The sequence below is a fragment of the Aphelocoma coerulescens genome, chromosome 13 (genome assembly GCF_041296385.1).
Source record: "Aphelocoma coerulescens isolate FSJ_1873_10779 chromosome 13, UR_Acoe_1.0, whole genome shotgun sequence".
NCBI lineage: Eukaryota > Metazoa > Chordata > Aves > Passeriformes > Corvidae > Aphelocoma > Aphelocoma coerulescens.
Genome location: NC_091027.1, coordinates 1,106,635 through 1,120,784, shown reverse-complemented (window position 1 = coordinate 1,120,784; position 14,150 = coordinate 1,106,635).

Here is a 14,150-nt window from a genome sequence, read left to right as displayed (position 1 = left end):
TTTTTTAAAATTCTAGATATAAAGTATATGACAAATATATTAAATGTGTATTAAATATGTAAAACTATTAAATTAAATCATATTATTTATATTAAATATATATTTAATTGTTTTCTTATTCCTGCTTCCCATTAACCAGTTTTATGCGAAATAAGGAATTGATCTCTGGCACTTATTAAGTGTTCTCTTTTTGGGGGAATTCTCCCCAGGGCCAAAGCTTTCCTCTTGCAGTCTCTCCAAATTAGGGTGTTTACCAGAACAAGGTGAATTTTGGTAACCAGAAGCTCCTACAAAGCCACTGTTCCCCTTTGGAACAATCGCTGAAGAGGGAAGAGGGGGAAAAGTCTCTTTATAAAGGTAAGAGAGGTTTCAATGAAGGAAAAGGTGAATAAAATGACGGAGCCGGGAAAATCCTGCAGGAGAGGGAGGCGCAGGGAGGCTCCGGGGCCGCCAGAGGGCGGCGCGGAACCGCGGCAGGCGCAGCTGGGCACAGCTGGATAGAGGGGCACGGCTGGATAGAGGGGCACAGCTGGGTGGAGGGGCACAGCTGGATAGAGGGGCACGGCTGGATAGAGGGGCACAGCTGGATAGAGGAGCACAGCTGGGTGGAGGGGCACAGCTGGATGGAGGGGCACGGCTGGATGGAGGGGCACAGCTGGGTGGAGGGGCACAGCTGGGGCACAGAGCAAAGGGGGAGCGATGGCACTGCCAGGGGCACAGCTGGACTGGGGCACAGCTGGTCTGGCTGTGGCACATCCAGCAGCCACGGGGCATCTGAGGCCCGTGCAGGTGAGAGTGCAGCATCCACAGCTGAAGCACGTCTGGGTGGTAGCAGAGCTGTGCGCTCTGGCCCAGTGGCAGTGGGCACAGCCGTCCCTGTGCACATCTGGTGCCACACCCACGTGCACATCTGGCGGCCCAGGGCACCTCTGGGGGCTCCTGAAAGCCGCTGCAGCTGCCCCAGGCGTGGGTTCTGTTCCTGCAGGAGCACGGGTGCGGTCGGGGCTCTGCCCCTGGAAGCCAGGCAGGAGCCTGGGCCTCATTAAGATCCTCTCACCCTGATCTCTGCCAGAGCCTGTCACTCGCCCAGGCAGACACAGGACAGTAATTCTGTTTGTCTTTGCCGTGGTCTTGAACATGACTCTCAGTCCCAGCTCCTGCGCCAGGATCCCTTCGGTGTTTCCCAGTCCCTGTTTCCCCGGAGGGAGCCCCTCCTCCCGAGGAATGGCTCCCAGCCTTTGTATTTTAACAAATGACCCGAGACACTGAACCCAATGTTGTTTACTCGGCTGGGCACTAGCTCAGAGTCGAGAGGTGCCTCCCAAAGGGCTCTCCTGGATACGCTGACCCAACGAGGCCTCTGCTGTAATTACATTCCAGGGAAAACAGACATCTCCTGATTCATTTAATATGTGCCATGTTGTGTTTAGATACGTAACAGAAGCCTCATTACCTTAAAAGTCCTGCTGTTATCAAGTACTGACTTAATTACAGTTTTATCTAAAAATAGATCGTTAGCTTGACAGAACCCATTTGTCCTCCTTCCCTGCTTCCTGGCCGTGTTTCCTCCCTGCAGTTCCTGCTCCATCCTGACCAGCATCAGTCCACTGCCACAGCCTTTTTCCAAGAGATGCTGAGATCCCATGGGCATGTTTGCTATTCCCTCACCACAGCCTTCCAAAACTTACCAAATACAGAATCACAGACTCATGGAATGGTTTGGATTGAAAGAAACCTTAAAGCCCAACTTGTTCCACCCCCTGCCATGGGCAGGGATGCCTCCCGCTGTTCCAGGTTGCTCCAAGCCCATCCAATCTGGCCTTGAACACGTCCAGGGATGGTGCAGCAACAGCTTCTCTGGGCACCCTGTGCCACTTAAATAAATACAAATATATAAAAATAAATATACGTGTATAAATACCTAAACAAGGAGAGCCCAGGAGACTCCTCAGGCTCAGGTTATCCATCTCTGGCTGCTTTTGACCTTCCTGACCTTGGGAGCTGCTGCCACATAGGGAATTCCTCCAGGCAGGGTGTGCTGCATCGCCCGCGGCTCCTTTGCCACAGCTGCTGTTGTTCCCAGCTCCCACCCAAGGTGAGGCCTGGAGCCAGTGTCTGCTCGTCAGCATCACTTTCCTCTTTCCTCTGATTGTTGTGTGGTTTTTTGTAGCTGCCCCACTTCCCTGAAAGCCAAGCCCAGGCAGCTTTCTTCCCACTTGGGAAGGAAAAGCCTCCGAGCCGTGTCTGTCAGCAGCAGTGGTGGCTCTGAAAGAAAGATGGCAAAGTCCCATCTATGAACAGCCCCTCAGAGCTCTCCAAGCTGCTCCCTGGGCTGTCCTGGGCACTCTCTGGCTTTCATTTTATTTCCCATGTGCTTGACAGCAGACACGGACTTTCCTCTCCTTGTTTTGGCACAAGCAGGACGGGGCCGTGCTCCGGCACTGCCGGCGGCACTGCGGGTGTTGGTGCTGCAGGGCCACACCTGGCTGGGCCAAGGTCCCACGGATGGATGGACTTGGAGGATCCCGGCTCTCCCTGTGTGCCACTGGTGGATCTTTCTTTGCCTCGCTGCCTCAGAAGGTTTTTGCTCCCTTGCTGCGTCAGGGAGGGCAGGGAGGGCAGCCCAGGACCCGTCACCCAGGAATGTCAGCTCCGCTCACTGCAGCATTGGATTTTCTGATCTGAACCCATGAGGAAAACAGAACTGGGACTTCTGTGTCTGAGGGCTGCTCCAGGAGATACCTCACTGCCCAAAATCTCCAAGAATTCCTGATTTTGTCTTTGTCAGCTCAGCCGCTTGTGCGAACAGCGTCAGGCCAGGGCTGGGCACACAAAGCAAGGTCGGTTATAAGCCATTCTCCTGGAACAGAGGCACTTGGAGCCGGCACAAAGGAATCTCTGTCTCTCCCCTGCACTGGCATCCTGGCAATTAATGCGGAAAATTGCAGCTTGGCCTTGTCCTGGGCGCTGAGTGTGGGGCTGTGCAGGGCAGGGGGCGGCTGGCCCGGCCGGGCTCTGGCTGTGCCGTGGCCTCGGCTGCACGGGGAGATGGAGCGGCCAGATGAACGGGAAACTCGCCTGCTTCCAGAAGAAGTGAGGGAAATCATTTGGGTTTCTACACTGGACTGGGTTTAAGGGATATATGTCCGGAAAAGAGCAGAATTAGGAGTCACCTGGATCATCATGGAAGAGCCTGAGCTGGAAGGGACCCACAAGGACCATCGAGTCCAGCTCCTGGCCCTGCACAGGACATCCTCACGAATCACACCATGGATCAAACGTGGGCAACCTGACAGAAACACTGAGCTGGTCCCATCCCCATGGAACAACGTGCCACCCTGCTGGGGACATGGCAGTGCCAGGCGGAAACCCAGCCCTGCCCTGCCAGGCTGCTGCTGGAAACAACAGCCATCAGAGCTAAACACGGCGCCCTGGGAAGTGCTGGTGAGGCAGATAATCTGCAGACAGAGGCTGTGACAGCCTGCTCGAGTCTGTCACAGCACTGTCACCATCATTACAAACACGGTAATTGGGTGCCCAGGCTGGGCTCATGTACGTGCAGGGGAAGTACTCCCGAGTAATTAAGAAATATTCTGTGTTTGGTTTGCCACTGCACTTCCTACAGACAAAATAAGTGAGAGACAAAGCCAATTTCAAAGCAAATTTTAAAATTTTGGGGTTGTTATTTTGACTTGTTTTTGTTTAATTTTTACCGTGTGAAGTCCCTGGCAAACCTCCCTGCAGCTGATAAAGGCACAAGGAATGGGGGAATGAAAGGTACAAAAGGGAGGCAATGAGGAAGAGAGTAAGTCATGCTAAAAGGGTATTGTAGAAACTACAGTTCACCCAAGTCCAACCCACTAGGAAACAAATATTTAATTGTACAGTAAATAACATATTTTTATGGTTCCAAACCATATCTCAGAAGCCACATGAATATAAACAGGCGTGAGATCAGCTCAGGCCCCGGCCCTCCTGCATCTGCTATGGGATGGGGACAGCAAAGGGACAAGAACAGGAGGGGAGTGAACAATGCCAGACCTGTTAACTGGAAATTGTGACTGGTGTTGGGGGACAGGTTTGTAGGGAAAGGGACCACCGCTCTGAGGAGCAGGATTGGAGAGGAGAGTGTTGTGAGGGGATGGGCATTTTGATGCTGACACGCAGCTGGGTGCAGGCAGAGTGGGCAGCGGTGCCCATGGGGATCCCCTGGCGCTGCTGTGGTGCTTGGAGAAGGCAGTGGACCCCTCGGGACCCCCTGGAACTGCTGCAGTGCCCGGCACGGGGGCAGTGCCCGTGGGAGTCCCCGAGGCTCCGCGGTGCCCGGCGTGCCCTTGCAGCAGGTATCAGATGCGGAGCTCTCCAGGCATTGGATGTTTTTAACAGCACATGGAATTGCTCCCCATCATCAGTATCTTATCTGCACGTTTCAAGGGCACGTCCTCTGCCAGCAGCGCTGTGAAAGCAAACACGGAGCCGTGCCCGGGCTGGCTTTGCTCAGCGAGGTAAGTGCGAGGGGCGGCTCTGTGCCCGCCCCGGGGCTGCGTGTGCAGGGACGCAGGACACCTCACACCATAACCTTGAGCAGATGAAATGTGTCCCTGGACAATAACTGAGATGATGAGGATAATTTTGTTCCACTGCTCCCACAGCTGCCACCTCACGTGCAGCTGCTGTGCCCTTGTCCCGGCACGGCGAGGCCACCGCGCTGGGCTGTGGGGACGGGCAGGTGTCCTGGCTGGGTGCTGCGCTGCGGGGCTGACACGGTGGGTTAGGGAAGGTGCCAGGATCTGGCCATGCCACCACCGCAGCATGGCTGGAGTGGCACCGTCCATCCTCATCCCCCTCCTTGGAGGGCTCTGCGCCATCGAGGGATGTCACACGGCCGAGCACTGCGATCTTCACACCCTCACAACCACCTTTACACCACCTGATGTTTACTGGAGCTGTGTCCCAGCCCACGGCGCTCCTCGGGGGCTGCTGTACCCCACAGCCCCCTCGCTTTTCAGGCGAAGCCAGTCCTGGGAGGGCGTTTGCATCCCCCCGTGCCTCAGCGAGGTCCCTGTGTCCCCCCCGAGGCTCTGCGGGACGTGGAGCGGGGAAGCCGAGCTCCGGTCTCTGATGATGCTCTCGCCTGGAAGGAGCCGCCTCCCCGGACAGGACAAAACTTCCTTGAATTCAAAGCTACAGCCGCACTCTGCCCGCGGGACACACAGACAGGCTGGCACAGCTCCCTGCAGGGCAGCTCCTCGTTTTTCTTCTTGTAATCATTAACTTAAAAATGCAAATCTGTTTTCTGGTTTTTCTTTCCATTTCTTGTAAGTCAGCCGGGCTGCAGCCTCTCTGTTCCTGCCTTTCCAGCTCCTCCAGGCCGGCTGGCTCAGCCCTCCAGGGGTTTCCCCACCGCACCCAGCCCTTGGGGACCCTCACGGTCACCCGCTCACTGTGCCACCGTTCCCTGTCTTCCCCTGAGAGCTCAGAGCAGGGAACAAACGATGTGCAGAGCCCAGGACAGGCAGAGGCCACACGGGCACAGAGTGTGGTGACACCCGGGGGCTGCAGGGTCAGGCAGGGACCGGCTCCTTGAACCCCAGCCCCAGGAACAAACCCTTTGTCTGGGCTTCCGGGTACGGCTGGGATAGTTAGTGGGGATTTCCACAGGAATTTCGAGAAGCTGTTTGAAGATATTTTTATGCAGGAAAGGCAGTGGCCTTGCTTAATTAGGAGAATTAAAATGATTTGCACTGAAGCCGGCAGTAGGGAGTTGCTGTGAAGCAGCCCATGTGTAGGGCTGGTCACCGAGTGCTGGGGAGAGGAAAATCTCCCTCCAGATTCCAGGAGCAGAGACAGAAGAAGAGGGAATACTGAGGGCTGGGACCACGGAGCAGCACCAGGAGGAAATTACTATTTACACAGGGAGAGGCAGCGCTCACATCCCTCGTACGGGTCGTACCAGGGCTAATGCACAGCAGACATCTCTGGAGCCCCTCCAAAAGGAAACTAGAGTTTGGTTTGGGAACTTCTGGTTCTAATTCCTGGAAACACAGCTTCGGCTCAATTTCACAGTGGTTTGTGACATTTTCCCGGTGGTTATACAAATTTTGGGAAAACATTCCTCTCCTTGGAATTGTCTTATGATAATATAACCCCACTTAAGTGGTTGGAGGTTTCATATGGCTTCACACCCCTGCAGAGGTGCCTGTGAGAAGCAGCCCCCATCTGCCTGGCATGGATCCTGCCCCCTTAGGCGCAGGAATCGTTAGGGTGGGTTGACCTTGAAACTTCTATGATGCAGGTGGGGAGGCCCTGGCACAGGGTGCCCCGAGCAGCTGTGGCTGCCCCTGGATCTCTGGAAGTGTCCAAGGCCAGGAGCAGCCTGGGACAGTGGGAGGTGTCTCTGCCTATAGTGGGGGATTGGAATGAGGTGTTCTTGGATCCCTTTTGTGTCTCTGGGCTTCCAGGGGCTCTCTGGGAAGGGCTCCCCCTCCACAGGTGCTGCTGGGAGGAGTTGCAGGGTGTCAGTGCTGATGGGATCCAGGGTGGAGTGAGCTATAAATGCCCTAAATGCTGCTGCTCTGACCGCCTCCAGCTTTTGGGGGAGCTTTGCAGAGCTCCTGGCTGGGGCAGCTGTGCTGGTCACCCAGCCTGGGAGCACTGGTGCCTGCTGGAATTCTCCCTGGAGGCACTGGGACTTGCCCCCAGCTCCTGTGTGGCCGGAGGCAGGGGGTGGCGAGTACTGGAATGGGACATGAGGGTGTTTAATGCAGGCGGTGGCCAAACCTCTCCTGCCCTGGGTTTGGCCTCGGTGCAGGTTACACCTCTGGGTGCTGCTGTTCCATCTCCAAGGGACACATCTGGGATTTTCTGGAACAGGATGAGGCACTCTTACACCCCCAGCTCCCTGGGGTCCTGCTCCTCTGCCTGGTGCTCCCTCTCCTCCCCACAGCCCCCTGTGTCACCTCTGTGGAAGAGTTTCTCCATGGAGCATTACGGGACCAAAGCTCCCATGTAGAACATGGACAGAGGCTGATCTTTTATGTTTGGAGAGGAAATGAGTGGCAGCTGCTTGGCTGGGCCTTTGAGGGGATTTAGTATTTCCCCAAAAATGAGACTAAGAATAGGCAGACTGTTTAACCTTTCCTGACAATGAAACTTTGTCATCTTTATAATTAATCCTGTTATTAAATACTTCTTCCATGGATATCGTTGAAGATTTCATAGCCCTTGGTTCCTTTACTTTTCCGTTTCAGCTTCCTGCACTGCAGTGACTCCCAGGGGCGTGACTAATTTCACTTTTCCATTTAATTGAGAGCTTGTTTCTGACTTTGCCTTTGTGTATTTAACTGTAGCTTGGGCAGCTGCTTGATGCCTTGTCGCTGCCCAAAATGCACCTGTCAGGCCTTTTCTTTTCCTCCCAGGGAATTTAGAGGACATCTATGACCAGCTCTTTCTTCAAAAACATTTCCATCACAGTGATGTGCTGTGGGTTTTCTGTACTGTGTGCTGTGTGTCCACCTCCCCTCTCAAGGAATTCACCCAAAAAATCCTAAGCTTGAAACTCTTCTTACTTATATATCACTTCTACTTTTCTGACAGTAAGGACTTTCCTGAGGGCCTGTAGTGATGTTTGCCACTTCTCTGGCAGCTACAGGGAGTGCATTCCCTTCTTCCCCCTGTTTGATAAATATCCACACCCTGCTCTGCAGAACCCCTGTGCAGGTGATGCCTGGATGGAAAAGGAACCCATGAAACTTTTGGACAGCACAGTGAAAGACCATGGATGAAGGGAATGATGATGCTGGAATCCACCCTCCTCTCAGGATGAGATGTAACCTGGACCACAAGCAAGGGGACAGCGATCTTCAGCACCACTGATGCTGTCTTTGCCTGGAAGGTAACTAAATATACTGATACACATGTGAAAACAGGGGAGTGGTGTCTGCCCCATCCCTGGAAGTGCTCAAGGCCAGGTTGGACCAGGCTTGGGGCAACCTGGGATGGTGAAAGGTGTCCATGCCCACGGTTGGAACTGGATGATTTAAAGATCCCTTCCAACCCACACTGTGCTATGAAGTTCCTTTGCATTCTTCCTGCATCATGTTAAATGTGCTAAATGCCTCCAGACATCCCAGCTCCCTGACCCAGCAATGTCCCACCCTCATCTTTGTGCCTGAGCAACCATCACATCTCCAGCAGTTGTGACCTTGCAGCCGCTGCCTGCCTGATGTGTAGCACAGACGGACTGGTGCCGCCCCAGCGGGCGATAATGCAGAGCTTTGTTCTGTCCCACATGTGTGCACAGCCCTGGTAACATTTACAGTGGGAATGCTGCTCCCAAAGGACACAGACAAGGGTCATTGTGGCTTCAGTCAAACGGGGATTTGTGCTGCCGGGAAACTGAGCCTCTGCAATCTCTCCATGGAGGCATTACTCTTTAATTTACTTTTATTTGCTCTTTCTGGTTCGTAAGTTACTCTGTGTCCTGTTCCTGGCCAGGACAGGGTGAGCACAGACCCAAGCAGGGCAATTCTAAAAGCTGCTTCAACATAAGGCTCTCAGGGTTTCTTTGATCATTGGTCATCAATACCTCACTGAATTATGGGGACACAAAGCAGACACTGAGAGCAGAAGCCTGGCTCCAGCACCCTGAGGATCATCCTGGAAACAAAAGTCAAACTTGACACTGGGCTAGGAAAAGCCGCAGGGGTTTATGAGTGTCCCCGTGTTCTGAGGAGGATTCTGGCAGGGTTGGGGTCACACATTTGGACAGGAGGAGGGAGGTTTGCAGTTGGACAGGTGTTGGAGTAGAGTTTAAACCTTAATGAAGCAGTAAAAATGTGAGTAAGCAGCCCCTGAAATTGGGGAAGAGAAGCTGCGCTCTGGGGAATTGTGCCAAAAATCGACAGAGTTGGGCAAAGTGCCACCCGTGCAGTGTGAGAGGACTGGCCCAGCAAAGCTGAGGGCAGCTCAAGGGTTGGGGTGCACACGGCTGCTCAGCATCTCAGCTGAAGAGCACTGAGAAGTTTCCTTCTATTTTTAACAAGGAATCAAAGGAAACCTTCCTCACTGGCTAAAAGCACAAGCACCAGACACCTCTCTCAAGCCTGAGGAGTGTCCCTGTGCTTCTGCTCTATCTGCTCTGACACCTGCCAGGGAGATGAAAGGGAATGGGGCCTCCTCTGGAGACAGCTCCCCTCGGATGCACGGCCTGGGGGCTTTGTCCCGGAGATTCCTGCTCTCCATGGTGCTCCCAGGTCTCCGAGAGGCACGTGCCAGGCTTGGCAGAGGCGGCACCGTGAGGAGCTGGGCATGTCCAGGCGGGTGTGAGAGTGGCAGTGCAGGAGCAGGAGGTGAAGCCAATTAGCTGAAATAGATGAGAGGCTCGTCAGCCACGGTTGCAGCAACGTGCTTTCTGTGGGGGAGAGGAACTCATGGCCCAAGGCATGAACATGGGTTCAGGGACCTGGAAGGAGCTGGAGGTGGAGATCATTGTGGCACCACAGGCTGACTAACAGGAGATGGCATTGATATCTCCCTTCAAAGGGAAACCAGTTCCAAAACCAGTTATGAACCTGTGGTGTCTGGGAAGACCTGGCAGCACAAATGGCTGATGATGAGTATTGCAAAAAATCATTGGAGGTTAACGAGTGTGAGCTGGGAGCTGAAGAGGGTTTGGGAGCAGAGACCCCAGCCCAGCTTGCTTCTCATTTCAGGGGCCTCTGTCCCCCTGCAGAGGCTCGGCTGTGTCCCTGCTGTTCCCGTCTTCTGTCTTGTCTCGCCCACCCCTGCAAAGCTGCCTGAGGGCCAGGAGGAGGGACTGCAAGGAGAAAAGTGAGCTGCAGAAGGGAAAAAAGGAATTGAGTAGGTGGAAATTCATGTGTGACTGTGAGAGGTGCGACTCAGTAAGGAAAAGTACTGTTCCACTCTGAAATATATATATCTGAAATCATGTTGTATGGAAAGCTCATGAGTGCTCGGTGGAGGGAGCACTGTCATGGTGAAGGTGTCACTAAGGCTGTTTGCTGCAGTCACATGGAGAAGCATCAAACAAGAACACACCCACAGCACACTTCCAGGATAACACAGAAGGGGAAGCCCTTGGTGTCTACCCTAGAGCTGTATTCACAGACAACGAAAGGTCCAAGGTCAAGGATCAGATCTCTTGGAGGGCTGTCAGTGCAACAGGTCAATGCATGCCCTTTGGTTTACAACAGGGAATTCAAGGAGATTCATTATTCATTCTAATGTATTATCTGGAAAAGGGTTGTTTTATTTTATACAATGCCTTGTCTGTGTCTAGCCCAGTAAAAAGAGTCCTGGGAGCAAGGAGGATGTGTGTGTGATACACAGCCACATAATAAGTAGACCTTGAACACTGCTGCCTGAGGGCAATTCCAAGAAACCTCTCGTGTAGCTCCTGTATTCTGGCAGTCAGGATGCCTGTTGTCTCCTGGGGTTTAATGAAATGCATTAGTGCCCCAGCCTCTGGTGTTGTGAGACCAGGATAGTGGGTGGTTTTCCACCATCCCTCACCCTGCAACACAGGTTCTGATTTTCACAGCAGTGGGAATGCTGCTGGGACCGGGTCAGCTGCTGGGGGGAAGCTCGGAGATGCCCGAGGCAGGACAGGCACAGGATGAGGGGTTTAGCTCCCACAGCGAGGCCCGGGGTCCCTGTGTGGGTGCTGGGCTCAGCCTCCTTGCAGGGCTGTGTCGCTCTGAGCTGCCGAGACAGAGCCGTGAGGTGCCGAGAGCTGACACGGGGCCCGGAGCTGCCGTGTGGGGACAGGGCTGGCTCCTCACCTCCCGCTCCTGCTGTCACTCCGGCTTTCCCTAACTGGTAAACTTAACTGGCAGAAAGCCTTCCTAGGGGAGAAGGGGCTCCTTCCGCCGTGTTAGCAATGGATGTGTCATGGGCACCCGGTGACAACTGCAGCCGGTGTGAGGATGGGGCAGGAATGCGGAGGTGGGAAGATGCTGTGCTCAGATGAGGGAGCTGATGCAGCTGAAAGCTCACTCTGGAAAGAATTGCTGTTTTTCAAACAAACCGGTTTCATCCGGCTGGTTGTGTGACCCACCCAGAGATAACGCTGGTGGCAAGAGAGGGCTGGGAAGAGCAGCTGGGGCTGATCTGAGCTGATGCTACTGCAGTCAGAAAAGCCTGGACTGGTTTGTGCTGGAAAGGGCCTTAAAGATCATCCAGGGCCATCAGATCATCCCTGTGATGGCAGGGACACCTTCCACTGTCCCAGGCTGCTCCAAGCCCTGTCCAGCCTGGCCTTGGGCACTGCCAGGGATCCAGGGGCAGCCACAGCTTCTCTGGGCACCCTGTGCCAGGGCCTGCCCACCCTCCCAGGGAAGGATTTCTTCCCAATATCCCATCTAACCCTGTCCTCTGGCAGTCTCCCTCTTCCTTCTGCTTGGCTGTGGCCCCCACCCCTGCACCAGCAGTTATTTGATCCCAGAGTCGCCTAATCTGGGTAGAAACTGCTCTTTTCTAAATTTTTATTTTAATGCTAGATTAGTTTCCTGCTGATGTTCCCTGAGTGATTGAGCTGTGGGATGTGGGTTGGTGAATGAAGGAGAATGTGCTAATGTGTGGTCAAGGACGGCTCAGGGGTGGGAGTGCGGGATTAGGGCAGCCACAGCTTTCCTCTGTGGGAAGGATGTGTGAGCACAGCCCTGCAGAGGCTCAGAGGAGGGCTGGCTGTGGCCAGTGGGATGAGCTCTCAGTGGCCAGGGTTGTGTCCAGCTGACCTGGCTCACTTGGGGTGAGACAACCCAGCTGCTTAAAAAAATAAATCAAAGCAGGCAAATGTGGCAGGGATTAGAGAGGGATGCAAGCTGTTGTTATCCGCAGGCAGGAGGATGTGGAAGTGTGGGGGGTTTGTTTGCTTATTTTTCCCTTCGGTGATACACGTTCTCAGGAATGTGGTGGGATTCTTGGGGTGTCCCTGTGCAGGACCATGAGCTGGGCTCGATGATTGCTGTTGGTCCCTTCCAACTCAGGATATTCTGTGATATTCTTTTACAGTTTGGATGCACAATCCTAGGAAAATGGGGCTGGAAGATGTCCAGGGCTCCCCAGTTCCTCCCCAGTCCTGCTGCCCTGCTCTGCTCCCAAACTTGGAGCTCAAACACAACAAGTGTCTCCTGATGAATGAAGCCAGAAAAAGGGGAGAAGATTCCTCACTGCCTGCCAGAGGCCTCGATTCCAGTGGTATGTGTGGTGTTTCACGTGTGACAGAGCTTTGTACGGCCTCACATCTGTCCTCATCAGAAAATGACAGCCTGAGCATCATAATTTTCTGTGGTTCTGGAAAAGTGCAGAAAAAATTTCAATTTCGAGCCCCAGATATTCGGATCCTCTAAGGCAGTGTCCTATAAATCTAGTTACAGGTTCTTCTCTATTAGCAGTAAGCGCTGGAACACTTTTAAACACGAACAATGGTGATGGAGAAGGATAAAACCAAAATAGTGCTCCCGTGGCTTTGTGCAGGGTAGAATTAGCGAGCATAATCCAAATAATAACATCTCATGCTTTTATGGGGCTGCGTGCATATGGCATAAATGACAGCTCATTAAACTTTATATCCTGCCTACAAGATAAGCATGTAATTAGTATTACATCCTTTTATTTTTTTATAATTAGGAGGCCCCATCCAAAAAAATGTGGCTCGCAAACCACGTTTGAAGGCAGTGACTCAGCCTGAATTAGGCTGTGGTGTGAGGATGGAGAGAATCGTGCTTTAGAGGATAAAAAAAAACAGAGACAAAAGGTTGAGCTGGTGTCAGGTTCCTGTGCCCGCCCCCACCCGCTGGAAAACACAGGTGGATGAACTTTTTAACATCAGGCGTGGGCTGGAGCCCGTCCTGTGAGGGCTTTGTGCAGGACCATCCCCTCCCGCAGCTGGGAGAGCGGCGCTGGCCCGGGCCCCGGCGGCGTTTCACGGCTGAGCTGACAGGAATGCCCGCTGCGGGATGGCTGAGCTGGGGCAAACGGGGAATTCCAGCCACTCGGGGATTATCCGCAAATGTGTCTGCTTGTCACAGGCTGGGGGGAGAGGTCACCGCCGGCTCGTCCGTGCGCGTCTCTGGGGGGGCGGCTTGGGGTGCTTCGTTCCTGACTTGGTGCCGGTGTTTGTGTTGGGGTTGCTCAGCTCCGTGGGGCTGGCGCTGACGGTCCCTCTCGCTTTCCTGGTGATCAGCTGCCACCATGCACCTTATGGCAGCCACGAAGAGGAGCAGTGGTTTTGTGTGGCTGCAGTTTGCTCCTGGAAGCTCCCAGCCGAGGCAAGGAGGTGACGAGCCAGCTGCTGCGCCCGGGCCGGATTCCTGGCGTGTTCCCGAAGGAAGCGGGCTGTGGGGAGAAGGCACCGGGTCTGTGTGTGCGGCGACAGCCATCGTCTGGGGGGGAGAAGTGACGACATCCCGCATCTGTGGAGGGAAGTGGTGACAGCCATCGTCCGTGGGACGATGATCTTTTGGGGACGCAGCGCTGGGACGGGGCCCCACAGCTCCTCGTTGGTGCCGGCGTCTCCCTCTGCCCCTCCACATCCAGCCCTTCCAGGAGATTACGGGTTTATTCTCTCAGATCACACCACTAAACCCGGGCAATAATCTCCCGCACAGATGTGCGATGGGAGGAGAAACGTGCGAGTCGCCACCGGGCCGGAGCGGCGCTCCCGGAGGCCGGGCGCGGGTTTGCCGGCAGCAGGGTGGCGGGCAGCGCGGCGGGAGCGGGGCAGGGCCGGGCAGAGGGGCAGGGTCGCGGGGCCGGGCAGAGGGGCAGGGTCGCGGGGCAGGGCCGCGGGGCAGGGCCGGGCAGGGTCGCGGGGCAGGGCCGCGGGGCAGGGCCGGGCAGGGTCGCGGGGCAGGGCCGGGCCCGGCGCCGCCGCTGCGGAGCCGCCTCTGCCCGGGGCGGGGCCGGCCCAGGTGCGGGAGCGGCGGGGAGGGCACGGCCCCGCCCCCAGCCCCAGCCCCGCTGCTGATTGGCCGAGCGGGCGGAGGGGGCGGGGAGAGGAGGCGGCGGGGCGCTCCCATTGGCTGGCGGCGCGGGGGGCGCGGCGGCGGCGGCGCGGGCGGGCGGGCGGCGCGGGCGGGCCCGGCCCGGGCGGCGGCCCCAGAGCGGCGGCAGCTCCGCCCCCGGCG